Raw genomic sequence first — 22,623 nt, forward strand, 5'->3', positions numbered from 1 at the left:
ATCATGGCGGTAGTCAGTGGGACTAGCATCATCATTTTTTATGCTAGTCTGGCGCTTTGCAGGACTAGCATAAACTTTTTTGACGCTAATCCTGAAAAGCACCCAGAGGCCTATTGAACATAATTGGAGCCTCTTTTTAACATCCGCACTTAGCAGGCGTTAAAAAATGCATTTAAAAATGTGCCATTTTTACAGCACCCCTAGCGCCTCAATGCTCCCCCTTGCATACATTATGCCTGGCACAGGCATAATGTGGCACAACTGGTTACAAAGTGGTGCAATGCAAGCATTGCACCACTTTGTAAATATGTTGTGGCGTTTTCGCCCTTCCAACGCTACATTACCATAAAAAAATACGCTAATGTGGCATTGGAATGGTGCTAGATCACCATAAACCTGGGCAGAAGTGAGCTGACCCACTTTCTCATGTCGCATTGTATGGTGGTCAGGAGCAAATTGTGAATGACGCTGGAACAGACTAATGCATAAAGTGGGCTGACCAAAACCATGTCTATGTACATTTACTTGTATGGAAAAACATGAGACTGGCAACACAGTTAAAGCAGTCTCTAGGCTGGACCTGAAAATATGACTGTGACTTGTTTTACCGTGTCTCTTCCTGTCTCTATTCCTGTAATTAACAGACATGTCATGTTACTAGGTATGGCACCACAATACTGACTAGAAAATGTCACAGAGCAAACTTATTGAGGCTTAAATACTAACAACCGAAATATTGTGAAGGTAAATATTTAGGTAAGGGTAGGTTTACTAAGCTTCACATATTTGGACCTTTATATTTTATATATCTTGAAGATTCATAGTTAGGTGTGGAGTTAGGTTAACCTACCTCTATGTGCTTACCTTCTCGATACTTTGATTCTTAGGGCCATATTTATACTTTTCGACGCACAACTGCGCCAACGCAGTTGTGCGTCAAAAAATCTAACGCCGGCTAACGCCATTCTGAAGCGCCATGCGGGCGCCGTATTTATTCAATGACGTTAGCCGGCGTTAGCCGGCGGAGCTGCTTGGTGTGCGTAAAAAAAAATGACTTACACCAGGCAGCGCCGGCGTAGGGGAATATGGAGCTTGGGCGTCAAAAAATGGTGCAAGTCAGGCCGAGGCAAAATTTTCGCCTCAACCCGATTTGCACCATTTTTTTTGACTCCCAACCCCCATTGAGATGACTCCTGTCTTAGCAAAGACAGGAGTCATGCCCCCTTGCCCAATGGCCATGCCCAGGGGACTTATGTCCCCTGGGCATGGTCATTGGGCATAATGGCATGTAGGGGGGCACAAATCAGGCCCCCCTATGCCACAAAAAAAAAAAAAAAAAAAAAAAACGCACCTGAACTTACCTTAAGTTCCCTGGGATGGGTCCCTCCATCCTTGGGCATCCTCCTGGGGTGGGCAAGGGTGACAGGGGGCGTCCCTGGGGGCATGGGAGGGCACCTCTGGGCTATTTCCGAGCCCACAGGTCCCTTAACGCCTGCCCTGACCAGGCGCTAAAAAACGACGCAAAAGCAGCTGGACGTCATTTTTTTTGACCTGCCAAAATGACGCCCGGGAGTGTAAATACGGCGCACATGCCTCAGAGTAATTTTTTAGAAGGGAACGCCTACCTTGCATATCATTAACGCAAAGTAGATGTCCACGCTAAAAAATGATGCAAACTCCATGAACTTTGGCGCTAGACGCGTCTAACGCCACAGTATAAATATGGAGTTTGTTTTGCGTCGAATTTGCGTCAAAAAAAACAACGCAAATCCGGCGCAAACGGAGTATAAATATGGACCTTAATTTTTTTGATCCTACATTCTTTTTTGCTACGTGATATTTTGACATACAGCCATGTCACAACACTCATAGTAGTGGTAAATGTGGCATCACACACCATTTGATCCTATAATAATAGCTTCCCAAGTGACATCACACAGCTTCTGAACCCAATGAAGTGCCATTGCTCAGTTATTACATTTCATTGTATTGCAATTTGTCATCAAACAGATTGTTGAAACAAACAGACAATCTTATGCACGAAACGTCAAAGAAGCAACAAACATGCCGTAGCAAAGGCACTGTGGCCCCTAATGCAAGCAAGGAAAATGGACCCATAAATGATCTGGATGGTAACCACATATATTGGAAACTATGGGAACCACATATTTTTGGGGTGCATTGGAACCACTCACATCCCTAGGTCTCAATGTACCTGCTGCACCAATTGCTTGTACGCCACCTGGGTTGCTTAGTTTTATTAAAGGTCAGGTGATTAGAATTACTAGTAATGTAGAGTAACATTTAGATTATTATTATAAAATTGTTGGTTCACTTCTTATCACAAGCAAATGGCAGTGCGTGAACCCTTAACAAACCTTTACAACTTTCCTTCCTTGATTACTTTTGAATAAACCAGTACAGCAGGGGATTTTCATGTGCGTCCTTCATATAATATGAGCTTAATATGTGATATACTTTTCTCTTTCTTTTGAAACCTGATTTAGAAACAGAAATCGTCCGCACTTATCTAATAAAAAAACAATACATTCTTAAATACTAGGAAAGCACTTAAGGAGTAATGAATTTCTATCAATGATTTTCTTTTGGCGCCTTTTCACTTTGGTCTATGTGGGTGCGTAGTGAGTGGGTTGAAATAAAGATATGATTTTAGGCTATCTTGTCAGCAATCCTGTGTTCCATGCCCTACTTAACAGAATATGGTATGCTACTAATCTCCATTAACATCTGCTTCATCTCTTCCTGAAAATGAAAAGAATCATGGGATGTAATCTGCGGGATGTTTCAAAATCAATGTTTTTTCATAAAAAATGTATGCTCGCAGTTTACACAGTGACGGCAAATCAGTTAGGAACATTTGGTGTTAACAGCTTTTCTATTTGCATATGTCCTGCATCTGAATGCACATTTCTCACCAGCAAGAACATTCACAATTAAATGCATTGTGTAACGTGACATTTTCTGGCTATCACATATAACCAATCTTGCTGTGCTGCCATTGTGACATGATTGCCGATGTCACTGTTCGAATTTCTAAGAGTGAAGACACTTCACAGATGACAAAAGCATGCAGGCCTTGCATTTTGTGCACATGCTTCAGGACGTTGAACGCGCCTTCAAATCAAAATGCAGTCAGTCATGAAAAAAGCTGATTTTGTCTTTTAATATTTTCCTTTGAGGGTTGCATGCTGCTCACGTTATGGATATTGACAACCTGTTATTTTATATGTACCATCTTTATTCTGTAAACTGAAAGAACAAATAATTATATCCTTCAAAATGTTTGTAGCATAGTGGCTTTGTTCAGTAGCAGAACAGCAAACCATGGGGCTGTCACTATGCACTGCAAATTACAATTTGTCAGAGTTTGACAATAAATTAAAGGGGCACTCGTGGCCGGGGAGTTTGTGTTGACAATATGCTGTCCACAGGAAAAGCAGCTGTTGTTTCTGATTACCTGTTACAAGTCCTTTGTTATAATTGTTTAAGTTGCTTTCCTCGTGCAAATGTCCGTTGATCATGTGATTTTTGTGATTAACAAGAGAACGATAATTGCTGGCTGGTCCACATGTACTCTTAAAACTTGCATAACTAGGCAATTAACTACTTCAGGGTTATATGTTCTTCAAAAAAGTGCTGTGGTGCCAAGTTCTAATGAAATGTGTCTTGGACCCGCACTTGAGGGCGATATTGACTTAGAATTTCAGACTATGCATTCAGTGGAACAGGGAAAAGCAACACGATTCCTTCCCAGATCGGCAAATTGGGGCAACCCCCACTCTGCTTTCCAGAGGGCATAAGGACTGTATTGGCCACTTTGGGGTTATGGACATAGCCATATATCATGGCAGGTGACCTACCTCTTTAATGTCATTGCTGTTGGACATCAAGGCTGTAATGTCTCTTTTTAGGGTGAAGCTTGGCCCCATGCATTCAGGGCCACTCCCATACCCTTTTTTGTAAATAATTTCACTGGTGTAAAGAGGGCTACGGCCAAGATTTATAAAGAGGTGATGCAACACATGGAAGCAATCAAAGTTGATGCACTTCGCTGTGTTAACTGGAGAGATCACAACTGCACCATATCTTCAAAGAAGTGGCGCTGTTCAAATCTTGTTCTGTGCTGACATAGTTTTGGTAGCCATGCACCGACTTAGGTACGCTTGCGCCATAGCGCAAGTCTGTATACATAATGGTCAGCATTGTTTTTGTGCAGGAAGGAATCCCTTGATGTACAAAACTATGTTTCAAGTCAAGCCCCTCTCTGGATCTGTACTGCAGAATGCAGCACACATGCAAAGGTGGAAAAAACTTGGAGAAATATAGATGCTTCTCTCTACATCAGCCTCAGAGATGCACCAGCTTGGATTCAAAATCCATGGGTGGCTGCACACGAATTTTCTAGCCCCTTTGATGCAAAGTAACCCAAGGCAGTGCATTGCACTACCTTGCATAACCTTTAGTTACAGACCCTAAAAAATCGTAATTTGCATTGGTTTGTAAATACCACTTGGTTTTTATAAAAATAACATAATCCACCACAAAATCTTTGCATATCTGAGTTCAAGATTTTACTAGCAGACATTGGCCCTCATTATGACATTGGTAGTCTTTCCCGAAGACCGCAGTGCTGGCGGCCGCCATAAAACCGCAGTGGCGGCGGTAATCCACCTGCCCAATTATGACACACAAAAACAAAATCACCAGAACACAGACATAGAAATGACACAGTCAGGCTGAACAACAGCAGCAGAGATGCGGTCGCACGACCCACATCACCACAGAAGAAAAAGACTGCACCCCCCAATATGACCCACAAATTAGCACAGCAGTCATAGCGCAGCAGTAATCCATTGGCAGTCGGGACCACAGTGGCTGAAATGTAACCTCCACAGCAACACAACACAACATAGGCCAATTTGAATATCCCACCCCTAAAACACATAGACACACAACACCTTCCCCCTATAAAACACACACACACACAACCCACAACCCCTTGCCAGAACAAAAAACTGACATGCATTGCACGACCACGCTGAAGATCTCACTGCACACAGACATCACAGACACCTGCACACCTTTCATGCATTATACTTCACTAAAAATATTTTACACTCACACACACATCACACTCACCATGTTCTGACAAAAGCACGCTGATTTCACTGATGATGAATTAAGGACCATGGTGGATGAAATCGTCAGGGTCAAGCCACAGCTGTTCGGGGCATGAGTCCAGCAAACGTCAATGGAAAAGAAGATTGAGTTATGACGGAGGATCCTCAACAAGGTGAACTCAGTGGGAAGCCATCCATGCACAAAAGATGTTATATGCAAGAGGTGGAATGACCTGAGGGGGAAGGTCCGGTCCATGGCGTCCAGACACCAAATCGCCCTCATGAAGATTGGCGGTGGGCCCCCACCTCATCCCCTAGAGTTCATATCATAGGAGGAGAAGGTCTTGGAAATCCTGCACCCTGATGGTCTCAGTGGAATCCCCGGAGGACTGGAAACTGGTAAGTCACTTATAGTCCCTTTGTATGAAGTATACCTGTAATGCATGCATCCCCATGCCCTGTATGCCCACCCTACTACACTAACACCAATCCCAAAGTCTGCACTCCCAAATGCGCCCAATGCTTGTCCAGCATAAAGCACTGTGACTCCCATAATGCATCACCCTTTAGCCACCTAACAATGCACATTCCCTCACATAACTACACCTGAGTCCTGAAGCATGAAACATAGTACTCACCTTGCAGCCCCTGTAATGTACAGCAGGCAGGTTTGAATAACAATCCCTGTCACCCACAGGTGCCACTGAGAATGTCGTCAGACAACCAGTGGTACTTACAGCCAGTCTCCCACCTGATGAAGACTCCAGTGATGACAGCAACACAGGATGTCTGGAACTGGAAGACCTACCTGGCCCATGCAAGCTCTCTGGGCAGTCCACTTACACCAGCCACACCCAGGACACCATGGAGCCCCCTACTACCTCGGCCACCACAACACATGTCATCCAACTCCCCCACACCAGTGTCTCAAGGCGACGTCAATCCATAGTGTGCCCAACTGTACAGGTATCTGAGTCAGCACCCACCACACAAGACGATGAAGGTCCTGGTGTAAGTGGGAGTGGGCACACTGTGCCAGAGACAGAGGTACGGGGACAAGGGCCAGTGGTGTTGAAGTGAGCCTCAGCAAGGCCTACTAGTGCAAGGGGTTCACCTTTCTCTGCACAAAGTCCTCAGACCATGTAGGAAGAAGTTGGCACAGAAACTGAAATAAAAGACAAAGTTTATTAAACCTCATGATGTGGTACTACAGTTCAAACAGCACCCTTCGGTAATGTTTGAAGTAGCACACTGAACTGAGAGAGCATGGTCCTTTTATACCCACGCAGGGGCTAAAAGGAGGTGGTACAATTATAGAAGCAAGACTTGCATACATATAAGGTCATGTGGAAATGCACAGTCGACAGGTAGGAGGGGCTAACAGTTTTCAAGGACTAACAGCTGCAGACCTTACTGAGCATGTGTGAAAGTGGGAGATGCTAAATATAACTTGTCACTAGGCAGATTTTCAAGAGTAGTTAACAGAAAGGTAGGACAGAGCACATGGTGAGCACATGGCAGCATGTGGCAGAGAAAATGGCTGCCATGAATACAAAATGGTTTCCGTGAAATGTTCACAATAGTTACTAAATACAAGATGTCTTCTGCTAATGCTTAATCTAATCGCTGCTAAACTACAACAGTGGGAGTGCACCTAGGGGGTCACAGGGCACGACAACCTAGAGAGTCACCTGCTCATGAAGCTATAGCACATGTCCTGGGAGCTCACAACCTACCCCAGGTCAAGATTGGCCAAATATTAGACCTGTTGGGGGAAAACCTGAGCAAGCAAAGGGAGTACCACCAGGAGGTCATGCAGGAGTGGCATGCCCTCAATGCCACCATGGCCTCCATGAAAGGATTGATGCAGGAGCTCGTCACAGTCCTGCGTGAGTCCTCCACCCACTACCATGCCCCTTCCACTAGCCAACCAACTGACCAGCCCTCTACATCCACTGCAGATAGAGGGATAGTGGTCACGCATGAGGACTCAGAAGCCACCACTGAGCCACCTCCTGTTGCTGAGGAACCCTCATGCAAACATGGTTGCAGACCCAGACATCCTGCAGGGACAGAAGCCAAGACCAACCCCACTGCCAGGAAATGAGCCTCTTAAAACTGTCTCCCTTATGTGCCACTGATACACCTTATAGAATTCCACTGCCATAGCCCCATTTCCAAATGTCACATGGATACTGGACCTGTGCTACCAACTGCTCGGCCTTACAGACTGATGAAATTGATCACCATGGTCCCACTGCTTTGCACCCTAGCCACCCTTTGGTATACACAATAAATGCACTTACACACAAGTTTTGGTGCTGTGTGTTCACTCATCGTAATAGTGCAACAAATGTGTGAGATGTCACAGAAATTGAGTCATAAAACACAGTGAGGATGTGTATGTATCATGCTGACATCGGTTTCCTGCAGCAAGGTCAGTGCCCACACATCCCTGGATCCTCTTGTAGCAGACTGGGAAATGTGGTGAAGCATCATCCATAGTACATCTGCAAATGATAGCACAGAATGTACATCACATATTATCTTCAATGTTGCCAACAGTATGTACCTGCATATCATGATGGTTAAACAATTTACACTGTAGGTTTACACATTGATAGACAATCCAATGCTATTGCACACTCGACCACAACCCTGTTCAGGTATTATGCAACAAGATAATCTTTTCATCTAACAGTAATGACCTGAGGTATAGACACTCAGAGTAGTTATACTACACAGCTCATACCCTTGAATGCCAAGCATTAACAGCACTTGAAGTCACAAGAAGCAGTAAACTATGCCAATAAACATGTGATACCAGAATGGAGAAGTCACAAATGCGTGAAGAAGTAGATAGGATGTTTGAACTATATGCAACACAGACAGGTGGACTAGTTAATTTCACAGAGGCACTGTTGACCTACTTGTCAGACCTCTCCTGTATACACTCATCTGAAACCGAAATGAAGTCAACACTTAGTCATATCAGGAATGGACCATGAAGTCCACCAAATCTATGCACCAACATGTGACATATTAAACGTAGACAAGTACTTACCAGAAGCTTAGCTGAAGTACTGCTGGATGAGATATGTCCTTGTGCCTACATCTTCCTCATCCCCATCTCGTCACTCATATTTCCTCCCTCCTCTGTCCCCTTGTCACCTACTCCTACCTCCTCCAGCAATGGGATATTCCTGCTTAGTGCCAGATTGTGGAGCATGCAGCAGGCTAACACAATCGGGCACACCTTCTGTGGTGAATACTGCAGGTAGCCACCAGAGATGTGCAGACATTTAAACCTTGCATTCAAGAGACCGTAAGTCATTTCGATCACCATTCTTGTCCTCCCAAAAGCCTCATTGTACTGTTTTTCAGCCCTGGTCCTTGGATTCCTCACCATTGCCAGTAGCCAGGAGAGATTGGGATAACCTGAATCACCTGTGGATGGGGTAAACTAACATTTATATTCCACTATGTCACACAAAGACTGAGTAGTTAGGCTGGGCTAAAAGTAATTACATACACACCCATCATACTCACCCATGAGGTAGGCCCTGACTCTTTGTAGAGCCACTTTCAACTGTGGGCCACTCCTATTCCTGATCATGTACAAATCATGGACAGACCCTGAAAACCTTGCAGTCACCTGGGAGATGTACTGGTCAGATAAGCTGGCCATTTGCACATTAATGGAGTGAAAGCCCTTAATGTTCCTGTACACTTGCTCATCAGACCTGGGTGGTATTAATGCAATGTGGCTGCCATCTATGGCCCCAATCACATGAGGGATATTTCCCATTGCATAGAAATCAGCCTTCACAGTGACCAAATCTGCAGGATTTGGAAATTAAATGTAGCTGTAAATATGTTTGACTAAGGTGGACAAGACATTCCTCAACACATTGCTGAACATAGGTTGAGACATGCCTGTTGCCATTCCCACTATCCCCTGGAGTGAGCCAGTGACCAAGAAATGGAGGACAGATACCATCTGCACAGTTGGAGGAATGGCTGTAGGTTGTCGAATGGCTGTCAGCAGATCAGATTCCAACTCGGTACACAGCTTCCTGATTGTAGCATGGTTCAGTCAATAGTGGAGATGATGTGGCATTCTTCCATCGTTGCCAAATCAACCAGGGGCAGGGACACAGGTGCATGCCTCACCCTCCAAAGTGGTTGGAATCTACACATAGCATACAATAGAAGTATGTCAATGATTACTATTGATGCACACTACTGCAGGGTCACAAATGGATATTCAACATCACATATGCTGCTGCTTGTTGCATGCAAAGCAGACGTCAATGTGCTGAGCCGTTGTAATTAGTTGCACATACATCTGGGATATACAATGGATGACATCAGTGATCTGCCTGTCTGTCACTGCTAGTGTATAGTCACCATCAATATGTAAGTTCATTCCTACACTGTCATGATGTAATTTCCTGAATCTGTTCACACTCCAAGTTCATACTGCTTGAGTGTAATTTACACTGTCCCAGGGTGTAACTCATCACATGTCAATGATGGAAATGAGTAGTGATGCGATGAATTTATGTATTGGTATAGTTGCAGTGCAAAATGGCTGCTGTCTGCCCTGCATGCAGGGGACAGATTTCAGTGAGCTCATTCAGCCGGCGTATGCCTTCATGGCAGTAGGCAGTCAGAACCACTGTGCAACTCCTCATTGGTTAACATTGATGTTTATGGCATTCAGGAACAAATGACAACTACCGCCAGTGGGGACTGTGCAGACTGCTGCAGCCGTGACTGCCATTTTCTACAGTGTATCTCACTTTACTACTGACTCTCCAGCCATCAAGACCTCCAATGTGTGTGCTGCTGTGTTGTGTTCCTGGGAGCCACAATGGTGAGTGTTACAGGGGATAGGGCCCCTGCCTTCACATCTGAGGAATTGATGAAACTTGTGGATGGGGTCCTACCCCTGTCCACAAAGCTGTATGGGGCTCCAGAACAGCAGGAACATCGGATTATGATCATTTTTGTTGTGACAGGGGTATGTAAGTGTGTTATAGTATGTGTATGCAAGATGTTCCAGTGGAGGGTGTACCTTCGGATATGACTGCTGGGAATGTTGTGGAAGTGTGAAGTTGTGTACGCTGCTCATATGTGTACTGTTAGTAGGCCTAAGAATGTCGCAGGTTGTTGGGTCTAAAGTAATGTGCCTTTCCTTCTGTCTCTCCCATGCAGGTCAGTGCCCATCAAAAGAAAGGGATCTTGAATAGCCATCGCCAAGGAAGTGCAGACCCTGGGGGTCCATATCCGGCGAAGCACTCATTGCAGGAAGTGGTGGGAGGACCTGAGACACTGGGCCCGGAAGACCGCAGAGGCCCAGTTATGGATGGCCTCCTACTGAGGAAGGGGTGCCTGTCGGACCCTGATCCCCCTGACGGCCCGCATACTGGCGGTGGCCTACCCTAAGTTGGATGGGCACTTGAGGGCAACACAGCAGCCACAAGGGGATGAGTGACAGAGTACATTTCCTGTACAGTTTGCTTTAGACTGAATTGGTGTCTTAGACATGGGATCACGGATGTCTACTGTAGGTATGACAGTTAATGTAGGTAAGAGACAGTTGTGCTGTGAACAAAAGTAGCTGTGATAGGTGAGCATCTGAGCAACAGGTTGTCATGGCATTTTTACAGTGTCAAATTTTAGAATTTGACATGGACATACAGGATCTTAAGTTCATTCCCATACCTCTCTATACATGTCCATTATGGGTGACACAGGTAGGTATGACAATGTACAAATGTCACTCATGGACAGAATTCTCACAGTAATGATCCTGCATACAAGAGCTCTAACAGTGTAGAGTAGTACCTGAGTGTAATTGCAGTGGTACCATGTTTGTTTATGCACATCAGAGTGTATGCACAGCGGGTGTAGGGAAATGTCTATGACGTTGTAGAGAGTGCATACAGGAACCTCCATAGAGTCATGTTGTTTAAATGTACTAATGTGCAATAGGGGTTGGTATTGAATCTATGCTCCTATCTTTTTCACCCCCTCCCCTCTTATTTGTATCATCCTATTCTTGTGTGCATTAGCATCAGCAGACAAAGGAGTAGGGGCACAGGTGAGTGGGGAGGCTGCATCCTACGAGACCCAGGAGGCAGAGATCACTGAAGCCGAGGGGACCAGTGGGTTGGAGGGCAAGGGGTGTACCACAGGGGAGACTGGAGCAGATACCACTGATACAGATTCCTCCTAAGATGGAAGCTCCCTGGTGGTGACAGCACCTTCCGGGCCTATCCCAGCACCATCCTCGTCTGCCAGCTCCCCTTGCCAGCACTGCCCTCCCAGTAGATCCTCACTCAGTTGCCTGTGCCTGCTCAACCAGGAAGGTGGGTGCCTCCTTCGACACAGACACTTCTGCCCCTGCCCCAGTCAGCCCTGCTGCCCTCAATGCTGAGGTTATTAACCTCTTGAGGTCCATCTCTGTAGGGCAGTCAACCATCGTCCCAGATGCAGCAGACCTATGCCAACCTGGAGAGCATTCACGGTGCCTTGACTGGCCTACAGAGATCAATTCAGGCTCTGGCATCTTCACTGATGGCAGCCAGTGTCCCTAGTACTTCCATATTCCCTCCTGCTACCTGTGCCCCATCACAAAGCCCTCGCAGCTCTCCCAGCCAAGCCACACATACAGACAAGCACTCACCCAAGGCAACAGACCAGGTACCCAAATACAAACACAGGCACCACAAATCACATTACAAGCATACACACACTCAACACACAAAAGCAGATACAACATCAGCCACTACTGCCCCTGTCTCCCCAGCACCTCCTCCCTTGCTGTCACATCACCACTCATACCTGCCAGCACTGCATACTCACTCCCAGTTCCTGTCACTACTTTGCCCTCAGTCACCACAACAGCAGGCACTCATACATGCGCCCCATTCACCACATCTGCACTCACCACAACCACCATCACTCAAAAAATGCAGCACACCCACCTTACATGCAGACATCACCCCAACATTCATTCACGTGATCTATCTGTCCACTCCCAGCCTCTTTGACCCCAAGACACATAAACACCCACACTCAGACACCCAACATTCCTCCACCTCACACATACATCATCTGAATACATCTGCACCCATATCCAGCACACTTACATGTCCTACAATCACTCCCACTACCTCCACTCCCAAACCTATTTCCCTATCCATCCCCTTTTTCCTAAGAAGCTTTTCCTTGCCTGCCTTGAATTGTTACCTGAGCCTGTACCACCCTGTGTTGCCCCTTGCTCTCATGGTTCCCTCCCCAAACCAAGTCCCTCCACCTCCAAGTCCTCCAATGAACCCCTTCTACCTCTGCTGCCCCTCCACCCACGAAGAAGCCTTTCCCTGTCCCCAGGAAAATATCTGCCACAAACATGGATCCAAAGCCCCTGCCCCTCCATCCAGAGCAATGCTGAAACCCCCACCCCCCTCCCAGACCCAAGACAAAGGAGCCCGTCCCAAGCCAACGGCCAAGGACCCCCCTCCCAAACCCAAATCCCCAGACCCTTGATGTGCCTGTCTGCCCCATTGATGCCCCTACCTTGAGGAGGCCATTAGGCTGTCAGGGGTCAAGTTGTGGCCTTTGACAGGCACAATTGTGCCAATTGGTCATTGGACTGGCCTACGGGCCTTTGTACTTTATGTTCACATTTCATTTCATTTGTTAATAATATATATTTACAAAACAGGATTCCTGTTGGTTTCCTTAACATAAGTGAGTCATTTTAGTTTCCGATGAGTTTCCATCAATCTATCATGTGCAGTATAATATGCATTTCTTGGCATTTTTTCATTCAGATTCACTGTTCTTTCTTGTGTTTGGGCATTGTACATAGTGTTGTGTCTTTGTATTGGTTTGTGTGTCTCTGCCTGTTGGTGCTATTGGTGTGGTTGTGTAGTTGTGATCTGGGTTGTGTGTATATGACGTGTGTGTTTAGCGTGGCTGTGTTTTGTGTGTGTGTCTCGGTACGTGTGCTGTGTTGAGTGTGTGAGCATGTGTGCGTGCTGGAGTCCGTGCATGGTGTGTATGTTGTGTGTAGGTGTGTCACTCTCCCTACCCCCCTTGTGTGCTCTGCAGGTGTACTCACTGATGGTGTCAGCATTGGCACTCATAGATGAGGAAGAGCGCTGGGAAGATTTCAAGGTGGCGTTCCATGGCTTCCGCGGAGCCATATGTGTCCCTGGAGGTGAGTGGGTCATTTTCTACTTGCTGTTCCTGCCAGGCTTTGGCTGGTAGGCATCCCGCCCTGGAAATCGTGGAGGTGTGAAGTGTTGTTATAGGGTGAGTGGTGCAGTGGCTACCGCCAGCTGGAGATGGCAACTGCTGTCGTCGGCAGTCTGCCCGCATTGGTGGTTGACTGCTGTGGTCTTAATATGGAAGCCTGCACCACTATATTGGTGGCTGTCCCACCGCCATCGCCGGCGTGGCAGGACCGTCACCGCCAATGTCATAATGAAGACCATAGTGTTCATCTAATTGACTTGCCATTTGCTGAATTAATCTAATTTGGCCAAATCCAATGGTGATAAACTGTCTCTGCACTGTCAGGCACTTTACATCCTTCTGGTAGTTCTTTAAAGTAACCTCCACTTTGCTGTATTTGTTTTTGCCATATGCAGTGCTTGAAATGGGCCTGTTCTGTCCGGTACTGAGTACCGGCACTTTTGTATTTTGAGAGGGAGAGTACCTGCACTTCGCCAGAAAAACATAATACTTTTCATTGGAGAGTACCAGCACTTCTAAAAAAAAAAACAGGTACTCGGTTACAGAGTACCTGCACTTCTATTTTTCCATTTTAAGCACTGGCCATACGCTTCATGGTTTTGTTTACCATTCACTTCATGGTTTTATTTATTGCTGCTACATTAGGTGTTACACATTTGTCTTGGGCGTCTTTCACCAATGCAGATACAAAATTGTATTTGAATAATTTTCTGAGACCCAAAATACTTAAATAAAGATTGCAGCCCCCGTATGTTTCCTTTTCAATATGGCTAGCATTACCAACTCTGAAATTCGTATGTCCACTGAGTAATGGTATGAATTTTCCTTGTTCTGCCCTAGCATATGCTAAGATTAAACCTAACTTCATTGATTGAGGTGAATGTTGTCCTGAGGATGGACCTATTAGTCTTCCACATTTTCCCTTTGTGGGCTTCCACTTCTGTAACCTATGGAGCCCTCAAAGAAAAATATTAGTCTTCTTTTCATTAATGGTAAAAGGTGCCTTCCAATGTATAATGTTTTTAATGTTATCCACAAGAATCCAGACAATGGTAACCCTTCTTGTGTATTTACATCTATCATCCACATGCAAGCTGTCACCTTTTTTTTAATGATAACATGTCATAGTTTTCTGGGATTCAATTTCTAGTGTGTGCATTTTAAAATAGTTTAAGAGTGCATATAACTGCTTCTATATCCCTGTCTGAGATGGATATACAATTGTCCCTCATCTGTGTATTTGAGGGTGTTTATCCTTTCGTGCCTAAGCTGACATAATTTCTTGCATGTCTCCCATAAATAGCTTTCTGAGGAGAAGAGAGAGCTGAAGACATTAAGCTTTACTCTTTCTGCCCACAGAGCCCTCTATTCCCCACCCCCAGATTTCCTGATACAATAATATAATTAGTGTGAATTTGTTCTCCATGCCAAACCTGTTCAACATTTTTCATAAAGAATTGAAAGCTGCATCAACATTGATAAGTTCCATTGTAGTGAATCCTAGTTTGTTTTAACGGGTTAACAGGAGTTAGCTTAGCCGTAGGCTTGTAAACTCGTGCCCCCGTAACCCAGTGACTTTTAACCTACTTAGCTTGCTCTGTCATAGTCCATTTAATTATTTATTTCCTTTAAAATGGCGGCCTTGTTTATAGTTAGGCCACTAGTTATGGGTTCTATTATCAGTGTCACTGCGCCAAGGCGTCAAGATCAAGCACGAAAGACAAACATACAGTAGGCATTCACACTTAGGGATTTTCCCTCTCTATACTTTCGAGGGATTGTTGATATTAATTGCCGTCCCAAGCATGCCTGTTATCTATTGTTATGAATAACACTTATGTCAGGGGACCTTGTAGATCTGTATAAATACAACACACTTTTAGACAGATAATCAGAGGGATTCCGACCAGAGGGCATCGCCACCATCGCTGATACCGATGCTGCAGTCATCTTGACACTGATCCAGTCTTCGTGTCCCTGCGGAGTCTGAGATAGAGACCTCATTCCAAGGTAACGAGGGTTGGGGGCTCCTCTCACGGACACGGTTTTGGCAGATTAGGTTTAACGAACCCAGCTCTTCCTTTTTAGGTAGGAGGTTAGACCTACTCTCATTAGGGTATTAGGGCTTATTCCATCTTTTACATATACATATATTTTTATCTTATATTGCATAATGGTGGGGGCCTTTTAACAATGACTCTCCTCTTTACAATACTGTTGCTTGGTATATTCGTTATCCTAATCATTGCAGTTCATGCAACTTATCACAAATTGCAGTTATGTTGAATAAAAACTATTATATCTTTACTGCATCTGTGTTATTGCCTTTGTTTATATGAGACATTAGATATCTGTGAGAAAAGGGTAATTTCCGTTTAACCACGACAACCCTGAGATATTGTATTTTGAGTCCATGCGTAAGCGACTGCTACAAATCACCTTTTACTATTGTGTTTTCGGGGAGGTACTGCTAGTAAGCCGGTAAGGTTTGGACAACAGTTACAAATAGTTGTAGGAAGAGACTTAGGGGGTCATTCAGACCCCGGTGGGCGGCGGGAGCCGCCCGCCTAGAGGGAATCGCCATATGGCCGCTCCGCGGTCGAAAGACCGCGGAGGCCATTCTGGCTTTCCCACTGGGCTGGCGGGCGACCGCCAGCAGGCCGCCCGCCAGCCCAGCGGGAAACCCCTTCCCACGAGGAAGCTGGCTCCGAATGGAGCCGGCGGAGTGGGAAGGTGCGACGGGTGCAGTTGCAATCGTCGCGAATTCCAGTGTCTGCTGAGCAGACACTGGAATTCAAAGTGGGGCCCTCTTACGGGGGCCCCTGCAGTGCCCATGCCATTGGCATGGGCACTGCAGGGGCCCCCAGGGGCCCCACGACACCCCTCACCGCCATCCTGTTCCTGGCGGTCGGAACCGCCAGGAACAGGATGGCGGTGAGGGGGTCGGAATCCCCCATGGCGGCGCAGCAAGCTGCGCCGCCATGGGGGATTCCCAGGGCAGCGGAAAACCGGCGGGAGACCGCCGGTTTTCCTGGTCTGACCGCGGCCAAACCGCCGCGGTCAGAATGCCCTGCGGGGCACCGCCAGCCTGTTGGCGGTGCTCCCGCATCCCCGGCCCCGGCGGTCCTTGACCACCGGGGTGGGAATGAGCCCCTTAGTCACCTACGAACAAAAGTACTGTAATCCTGAGACCAGCAGTCTTGCTCAGAGCAAGAGTCCGAACTATGACATGGCGCTCCCAACGATGGTGTTTAGGCACTAATTTACGGATACCCTGACTATCACTGTCTCACAGACAACAGGTACCCTCAGTACCATTATACGGAGACGTCCGTGGTCTTTGGGAGAATCCTCCTCAGCCAAACAGGTAACACCTGCTTAGGCTGTAGGTTGTTCGAGCTCGAACTCACAAAAGGAAAAACTTCCCCTATTTTGGTGTTCCGTTTCTCTAAACAACTATGGCTAATACCATAGACATTCCTGCAAATGCTAGACATGCACTTACACAACATTTATTAGCGGGCGGGGAAGTTACTTTGATTATAGAAGCAACTGAAGCATACCAAACGGAAACGTTTTATTGTTGGGTTGCCTTTCCTGAGGCTGACCAACGAACGCACACATTTCACACTTATGACATTGCGGACGTACCCGTAAGGTACGAAGCATTCCAGTATCATGAAATATCGCTCACATATCAGGAGCATCAAAACTGGTTTGAAGGCGCCCTACCACATATACTGCGGCGGGTGAGGCTAGGTCCTTTAAGTAATGAAGGGCCTACGTGGCCCATGTTTGCCACATATACACCTCACCCAGGCATACAGACTATGCTGCTTGTAGATTTAAGGATATTATATATTGAATTAGTGGCATTATATAGACGATTAGTCCAGTTCGTAATGCGAACATTGAACACTACACCAGCGCGTCCAGCACCGCCAGTAGCTGGTGGATATCAATTGGCTACTGGGATTAATCCACAAACGGTTCATACCATTATGGGTAAAGTGCCCTCGGATCGAGAAAAAATACCGTTCTGGATTGCTCAGAAAACAAATCAGCTGGAAGCTGTGTTCCCCCATACGGGGCCACAGGAGAAACATAGATTGCTCACTATGTGCTTGCCATTCGGGATGGTTCCCTCGGTTGATGAATGTGCCACTTGGGGTACAGTCTTCGCTGCCGTTTATACTACTACGCATGGTACCCCTACACTGGCCAATTTGCCGGAAGTATTGAAACAAATACAAAATGAGCATGGGGCTGCACCAGCCCTAGATCTGGGGATGAAATTGATGCGTAATTTTGACGCAGTCTCCTCGATAATATTGAGAAATATTAAAGGGGAAGCAGTAGCACTGGCGATACGCCAGCGTCTCCGGGAAACTCCACACCAGGAACAAGAGAGACAGCTTCCCAAAATAATCTCTGATACCTATACTAGTATAGGACGGGATGGGCTGGGAGCCAAACCTAAAAAATTGGACATACCAAGTACCACCCATAAGGAAGGTACGAAGCAGGCACAAGAGGGCTCTAAGAAGCGCTGGGAAAAACAAAAAGATTTCACGGATAGGAGAAACAAAAGAGCTGATTCTCCTCATCCGGAGTACTCCGAAAGGAGATATAATCTCAGAAATAGGGATAACATTAGAACTCCAGACAGATATACTGATTCACGTCCTTCTCGTTCCTTTCAGGACGCACCGGATAGACGTAGCGAGAGAGGGGGCCGTCAAGATCGACGTCCGGAATACGTGAAAGAAAAGAAAGACTTGCCACAGTCTACTGTTAAAAAAGAAGAAAAGACTCCTCAACAAAAGCCACAATTTAAAAAGAAAAAAGTGGCTGCACTGACCATTAAAAATGCCAGTAGTATTGAGAACACTGTTGAGGAACAAGAAGTGGGCAGTGACTCTGTTGGACAGCGCGGCAGAGGTCACGATATGTCGCCAGAATCTGAAAGATCATCTGGATGCGACAGCAACTAGCGATTACATCGCAGTTGAAACGGCGGATGGCCGCGTACTTCCACCTGATCGGGTTTTTGATTTAACAATTCAGATAGAGGGAGACGTGGAACGCATTATTAGTGTAATATTCTGGGATGAACTGACTAGTGATATCCTGTTGGCCGAGAGAGACTGGCCACCTGAACATGTCCGCATGCTCCCACATGGGGAAGATGTCATTTTGCCTTCTTTCTCCGATCTTGTTCGGGAGACAGACAAACGAGCATTAGCTGCTGAATGGGCTTTAGCACAGGCACCTGCATTATACCATAATCATGTAGGATGGGACAAGGACTCTCCTTGCCATGTTATTCCCGTTCGGTCTACACCACACCCGCAGCCACAATACCCTGTTAAACATGAAGCAAAAGCTCCAGTGACGGAGATACTGTCACAACTTGAATACCAGGGAGTAATTGAGCCATGAATAATCCGCTATTTCCCGTTGCGAAACCTGATCATTCATATAGAATAGTGGTTGATTATAGGCACTTGAATAGTCATGCACGCACTTATGCTATACAAAATTCACACAGCACAGCGCTAATTAATAATATAGTGCGTAAAAAATACAAAACTACATTGGATATATCTAATGGTTTTTTCTGCCAGAATTTAGCACATGAAAGTAGAGACCTAAGTGCATTTTCCTATGGTTCTCAGAAACGCTTTTGTCGTTTACCCCAAGGCTATAAAAACAGCCCAGGACTGTTTTCGGCCCGTGTCACATCCATCTTACAGGAGCTTGATTCCGAGGCATTATCATATGTGGATGATATCTATCTCACTGATGACACCCTTGACATTCATCTTGCCAGGGTCGATCGGATAATTTTGGGATTTGCCACCTTCGGATATAAATTTAATTTTAAGAAAAGCAAGATAGCATTTCTTAGTGTATTGTTCCTAGGATATGAACTATCAAACGAGGGGAAGAGCCTGGCCCCGCACTTCCTAGAGAAGTGTGCTCAGCTACAGCCTCCGAACACGCTTAAGAAATTGCAGTCATTACTGGGTTTCTTTAATTTTGGCAGAACATATATTCCAGATTATGCTGAACGCGTAAAACCATTATATGACTTAATTCAGTCCAATTATTCTGGCAGGCGATGGACTATTGAACACACACACATCCTAAGGGACATACAACGAGACATGCTAGAAGCTAGACACTTGTACACACGGGACAATAAAACGAATTTGGTCATCAGAATAATAGCTGGTGCCCTAGGATTTACCTATGTCACCTTTAATGAGGGTGACACGGTGCCAATAGCCTACAAATCACATTTGTACTCCAATGCAGAAAAACTTTTTGCTCCTACTGAAAAAATTCTGACGGCAGTACAGATTGCCGTCATAAAGGAGAGACCGCTTGCCCAGGGAAAACGCATTGTTGTTGTCTCCCCGGTTCCGGCCTTAGAGGCTGTCACTAAAGCGAGCGTTCCTAACGCTAAGGCATTGCATCCACGCTGGATTCAATGGGCAACATCTCTGACCGCCACTGATGTTGATTATGTGTTTGACCCAAGACTTCAGACACAAGAATTTCTCCAGTATGAACAGGAGTACCCCGCTCCCTTACATATATTGCCAATAGACAGTTATAATACCATCATTTACACTGACGGATCAGCACAGCCGGCTGTGGGTACTAAACATCAATACTCGGCAGCTTGCGCAGCCGTGTGTGGGGTAATGGAAGACGGCGTTTTTCATCCTCATAACACGTACACTCAGACCTTAGGGGACTGCACAGCCCAGTTGGCCGAGCTTAAGGCTCTTCTTCTAGCGCTTGAACATTCAGAGCCAGGAACGCAGACTTTGATCGTCTGTGATTCGGATTACTGCGTCCAGTCATACAATGAATACCTCAATCATTGGATACCGAACGGGTTTAGAGATTCTAAAGGGAACACCATTAAACACAAAATATTGTGGGGAAGGGTGGCTGATCTTAAGGATAAGCTGCGATGTGTCCATGTAGTTCATACATTGGGGCACCAACGTGTAGGAATACATGTTGCCGGTAATACGTTGGCTGACGAAGCAGCCAAAGCATCAGTAGCTACGGCTTCTGTGGCTGAAGTGACTCGTTCTCGGACGAGGTTGGATAATGAAATACTGCTTGCTGTTAAAGCCTCGGCTGCAGGCAAGCCCCTTCCGAAAGGATACCCTACGAACTACACATATCATATCAGTGCACAGAATGTTGCTTTTGCAACAATTCCGGATGTTGGTGATCGAGTGATCCCAAATGAAGACCAAAGGTTGGAACTGATTACAGCTGCACATGAGGGTGTCGCTTCTGCACATGCTGGTATACAGGCCACTATCACCATTCTACAACAACGGTACTGGTGGCCTGGTCTATGCAGACGGACTAAACAGTATGTCCTTTGCTGTGACATTTGTCAGCAGATTAAGGGCTTGAATATCAGACGCCCTCCGCAGACATCTCTCTTAGTGTCAGACAAACCACTCCATTGTGTGTACCTGGACCATTGTGGTCCTTTGCAACCTGATGGTGCATACAAATACATTTTAGTGGGTGTAGATTCCTGTTCTAGATTCCTGTGGGTATGGCCACAGCGGTCGGCTGACGCCCGGACTGTTATAAAAGATTTGTTGATCTTTATCGGTACATATGCGGTTGCAGCATTCCATTCGGACCAGGGCCCTGCATTTGCCTCTAAGGCTTTCAGGGACACCATGAGGACGATGGGTGTTGAACTCAATTACTCCTCACCATACCATCCAGAGGGAAATTCGGTCGTGGAGAGGCGGAATCGTGATCTAAAGCAGTCCTTAACAGCTCGAGTATTAGGTTCAGGCCGTAGTTGGATACATCACCTATATGGGGTCCAGAGAGCACTCAATAATCTGCCAAGACGGTCCTTCAGGGGCAAGTCTCCATATGAGGTTCTCTTTGGGACAACTATGTATGTTCCCGATCTTGATGCCCCTGGTATGGTGGCAGCAGAAACACCATTTGACATAAAAGAACGTCTCGCTGTTTTACAGGAGCTTCAACAATTCCGTGATGATAAATCATCTGCAAGCGCTGCCACCTTGGGAATAAGGGATTTGGCGAAAACTTCAACTGGCTGGATTCCTAACGTTGTGGATCTGGTTCGTGAGAAGATCGCTGTAAGAAAAGAGTTTGGTCCAGCATACAGAGCACCTGTACCGGTCTTGGGGATAAAAGGCACCAGGACTGTCATCCTTCCGCCATTGTCTGGTTCCAAATCAAACAGATTCATCTCCATTGATGACATCAAATTACACCATGTGGCCGATTCTTCACAGTAGACCAGGAGGTCCCTTGGGTGGTTCCCGATCCCCTCTCACTACCCAACAGGACATCCCTCTACATAGTAGGATGACCATCGCTACTACTGACTATACAACTATGTCAGCTGCTGTTCCAGACACTTCCTCGACCATGGGGAGGGCAGAAAATGAACTTTTGTTGGTTCCTGTAACAACTTCGGAGAACACACCGCTACAGGATTTGGCTGTATTTTACACGAACACTTCCACGACTGGTAACGTCATCTATCATGAACCTCCAAGAACAGTGGATGGGAATTAGATGAGTCCTGTGTTTGCGGAGACTTCATCTGGCTATTTTGTGGACATTGATGATTTTTCTACAGATTCATCCTCAACTGAGACTGACAAACTTTCCAGAGGTAGCAAGTTCTATCAATGGCTTAAAAAGAACTATTTGATATATCCATGGAACTATCTCTGGTTCTGTTTGACATTTATTGCATTGTTTTTATGGATTGGTTTTGTGACTGTTTTCATTTTTCTAATTAATGGTCACTATATTGCTGATCGCTCCTCAGTGGAGCCTGTTGATGTAATTTTAACACCGCATCATTCATCACATAAGGTCCGACGTGATTTGTCCCCTGTCAATATTACAGCTATTCCAATTTCTGATGGGATTGTTTGGGACAAAGTTCCGTTCGATATATACGGGCCTACAGAGATAATTCAAATACCATACGTGTTCAAAATTTCTATGTCTGATGTTATTACACCTAATGTTGTCTCTGATGATTGGGATGTCCAAACAGTGGATTCCATGCTAACTGAAATGAAGGACTACTCCGCTTTTGGAAGTGATGATGTATATGATTTTACAATGAATTATGGTGAAATGTTCTGCTATAATAATTGGGGAT

This window comes from Pleurodeles waltl, chromosome 8 (genome assembly GCF_031143425.1).
Source record: "Pleurodeles waltl isolate 20211129_DDA chromosome 8, aPleWal1.hap1.20221129, whole genome shotgun sequence".
NCBI classification, from domain to species: Eukaryota; Metazoa; Chordata; class Amphibia; order Caudata; family Salamandridae; genus Pleurodeles; species Pleurodeles waltl.